Here is a 3,668-nt window from a genome sequence, read left to right as displayed (position 1 = left end):
AAGGAGACATTATTAGAAGAGAATGTCGATAGGGATTATTTGGCAAAAAACCTTCTAAAGTTGGAGGGAGAGAATAATGACAGACTTAAGGTGGTGCCTGGTCAGATTATATGCAATGTCTTGTACAGCGCCGAGCAGGAGTACCTCCATATCGCTCCAACGGATGTTTATATGCTCATTGAAAAGAATAGAGAGATCAATGACAGTATTGTGCTTACTTGTTTAAGGTGTGTACTCTTCGCCTTTTTTTTGAATGCTTTCTTATTTTGATTTCTTTTTTCCCTTTCTAATGTTTTTAATTCAATTTGCAGGATACTGTTGAAAGAGCTTTTGCTAGACCAGGCAAAGTAAGTATATATTTGTGATCCTTTGGTATCAACTATCCTAATTGACCCATCGAGGTTTGACGAGGACCTTGCTCCTTATTTCTAGGGAGTTAGTCTGGGTACCTGCTTTGTTGTGCTACCATATATGGAGAAGTATGTATTTTCTTTGGATTTCAAGTTGTTGATGGAATTTAAGTTATTAGTTGCCTGTGTTAGGTTTCTTATATTTTTTGTTTACTTTCTCAATTTCAGAGGGCACTGGTCTGCTTGTTTAATAAATGTGGTGAAATGCCATACAATTTTTATGAATAGCCTTCTCGGAATGCACGGATAGTCTAAATTGTAAGTCATTATACTTTATATCGTTTCCTTCTTGCTTCCTAATTGTTGATTGTAAGTCATTCTTTATATCGTTGACTGTAGGGCATGTAAGAGGGCAATTGCATTGATTGAAACTCTATGTCTTGAATTGAAAAAGGATATAGAGTGAAAATTTCTCAACCAACCCATTTCTATGTGCAAAAGGATTCGCACTCTTGTGGGCTGGCACGTAGTGGCAAATTTTTAGAAGTTCCTCCTTTTCAAGTACACTAATTTTGACAGCTGTGTAAGTTTCTTGTGTCACTGTAATATAATTTCTCTATGTTCATTTTATGAGATCCCGCATTATTCTAATTGACTTTTATGTTGTTTTGTAGTCTGTTCGCTCAGACGAGTTCTGGCTGTGGAGTGTGCGGGCAAAGGCAATAAACATTATCCTCAATAATATAATTATGCCTGATGGACCCTGACTCGCCACTTCCACCAGTTGCTAGCACTAGTGCATCAAAGAAGAGAAAAACGATGCCGTTTCATTTCCCTATTAAGCATTTCAGCTTTAAACAAGGAGTCCTTGATGAGAAGGGAAGCAAGGGCAAGATAAAGAGGAAGCTTCCATTTGCAGGTAAGGGCAAGGACAAGGTAGGCAAGGTGCCAACAAAGGAGACAAAGGAGGAGGCCAAGGTGCCAAAGGAAGGCTGAGTCAAAGGAGGAGGCCAAGGCAGCTGAGTCAAAGGAGGAGGCCAAGGCTGAGGCTATAGAGCCCGAAACCGATTAGAGGCATTTTGTATATGTCCAGAGACAACGTTGTAAAGATTCTGTATTTTTATTGTGCTCGGCTCATATTTGTATAAACGTTCTATATTTTTATTGAGCCCTACTCATTATTATATTTTGTGAGTATTGTGCTTTGCCATAATAAAATAGATTGTTGAGAATTTTTATTCTCATAACTTATCTTTGGTTAAAATTGAATTTTAAAGACGTTTGCTTTAAAAATCATTATGAGTACTTTGTAGAGTAGACACATGTCCATGTAAAAAATTTCATCACATTAGTCATTGTGCTAAGATACAACAGTTCAGTACAGGTCTTACAATGACTTCTATTGGGCCTAAGTCCCTCGATACAAGACCTTTCTAATTCTGCACGTCAGTTTTTTCCTCTGTCTTCTTCTCTGGGGTTCATCTGAAGAATTCTTTGATGCACCTCTTTGGCTTCATCTATCAGTTTGTCTACATCTTCAAGGTCTTTCTTGAAGCTTTCAGATATCTGGATAGGTTGATCATCTGTATCCCCAACAGAGGAATAGGAGTCATTCTCATAAGAAACAACTAAAATAGGTGGCCTAGCAACCTTGCTAGGAACAGTCCTCTCATTAAAAGAATTTGCATCCATGGGTGGCTTTTGTATAGAGCTTATAAGTTGTAAGATATTATGTTCTCAATTCCCCTTATGGACTAGTCTTTATATACTGTTTTGGATGGACTCCGAAACCATCGACATAAAAAAACCATGTGCTATAAATCTGTGTGCCACTAAACCATTTTGGAATAGGAACCCTAGTACCTACACTCAGCTGACCATTATTGTGCACATACAAGATAGCTTTAGAGTAAATTTGTTAAGTTATAACTTTAATATCAAAATCTAAATTCATACCTGTTATACAAGATAAAAATTCATTGCTCAGTACACTTTTTTGAGGGCAAGGACTTTACAAAATTAACATACTTGAAGTAGCTTCAAAATTCACAAAATTCAAAATCCCCATTAATTGAGCGATATACCATCAACATCCCAATCAGGATCTACCACGGTCTTTGGCTCTAGTCGTTTTCGAATCTTCCTATTGTTCACCTTGAATTGTGCTCTGCTAATATCCTCACCTCCCACGATATTGAGGTGCTCTCTAATATTTAGGAGGCTCCAATGTCTACTTCCACCTACAACTTCCACTGCACCACTGGGCAACCGAACGCATATGTCGAGAGGTAAAACAACTTGTTCATCTGCCTGCATTGGGACCCAATAACTATTCTTTTTCATCCACCGCTCATAATAGAAGCGTATGTGTAGTGTGGCACGAGCTTTGAGATACCGAAATGAGACACTAGATTCTACTATATTGCACTTGAATGTGTCATCCTTATGTATCCCTTCTCTAGTCCTCCACTTGTCTCCAAGCAAGGCTACCATGTTATCACCTAATACCTTTTTGCACACAAACATGGTAGGTGTTTGTGAGAAACAAAATTGATTAAACATCTTGGCAAAAAGATGTATTGGGCATACCCAACTAAGACTCACAGATCGAGAGGGCTTTGCAAACTTCAAAGACCCTTGTATATCACAAAGCATCTTTGATTTCATGACCATTACAGTCCAAGCATCTGGAATTGGCCATTCTATAGAAGATAGGGGTGGAGATGTGATTATCTGTAGCTTACCAAACCCACCGTCATGCTTTGGCACCAAATAGGAGTGCCGGTAAAAGAAGACCTTTTCCTTAAGAAGTTCTGCACTTGTTTTACAAGAAAACATTGCCTGACCAATGTCTGCATGCAATGCTTAAAATGTTCCGATAAGGCTTTCCAATGGCTGCTCCTCTACCATATTTGAAGGAAAAATATCTGCAAACAAGAAATAAGTTGACTTAGATTGAAACATCTCTGTTAGAAAATCTCACATGCCCCTTTCTACCTGCGATACTTACAATTGTATGGAAATCAAGTTTGTTGGGGCGAAGATGGATATCTCGTGCTATGTAAACATGTTGTACCGTGGTCACTAGTTTTCCATTGCTTGCCTTCTTGAAGCCTTGTAAACAACCTTTCCAATGGTGCTCCAGTACATTTCGCCATCAAACTCAGTGAGGCCCGATTGCAGAGCAGGCTGTAGATAAACCCAAGCGCTCTTACGAAATGCCTCTCCCACCCAAGCACCATTATCATCCTTCTTGTTGTGCAAGGATATCTCCTCAATCTTGTCTTTTTGTCTTCTTGGTGCGGCCATATCTTCTTG

At 38.8% G+C, this 3,668-nt stretch overlaps 1 long non-coding RNA gene across 1 annotated transcript; it reads left to right on the top strand.

Moving 5' to 3' along the window:
* The first annotated feature begins 749 nt into the window (after positions 1–749).
* Positions 750–1,580, top strand: LOC147612064 (uncharacterized). The gene is made up of 2 exons (XR_015263699.1): positions 750–933; positions 1,025–1,580. It is a non-coding gene; the product is annotated as an uncharacterized LOC147612064 (long non-coding RNA).
* Positions 1,581–3,668: the final 2,088 nt, after the last annotated feature.

The sequence above is a fragment of the Cibotium barometz genome, chromosome 46 (genome assembly GCF_041138505.1).
Source record: "Cibotium barometz isolate CiBa-2024 chromosome 46, ASM4113850v1, whole genome shotgun sequence".
Lineage (NCBI taxonomy): Eukaryota > Viridiplantae > Streptophyta > Polypodiopsida > Cyatheales > Cibotiaceae > Cibotium > Cibotium barometz.
This window is presented reverse-complemented; position numbering and strand designations above follow the sequence as displayed.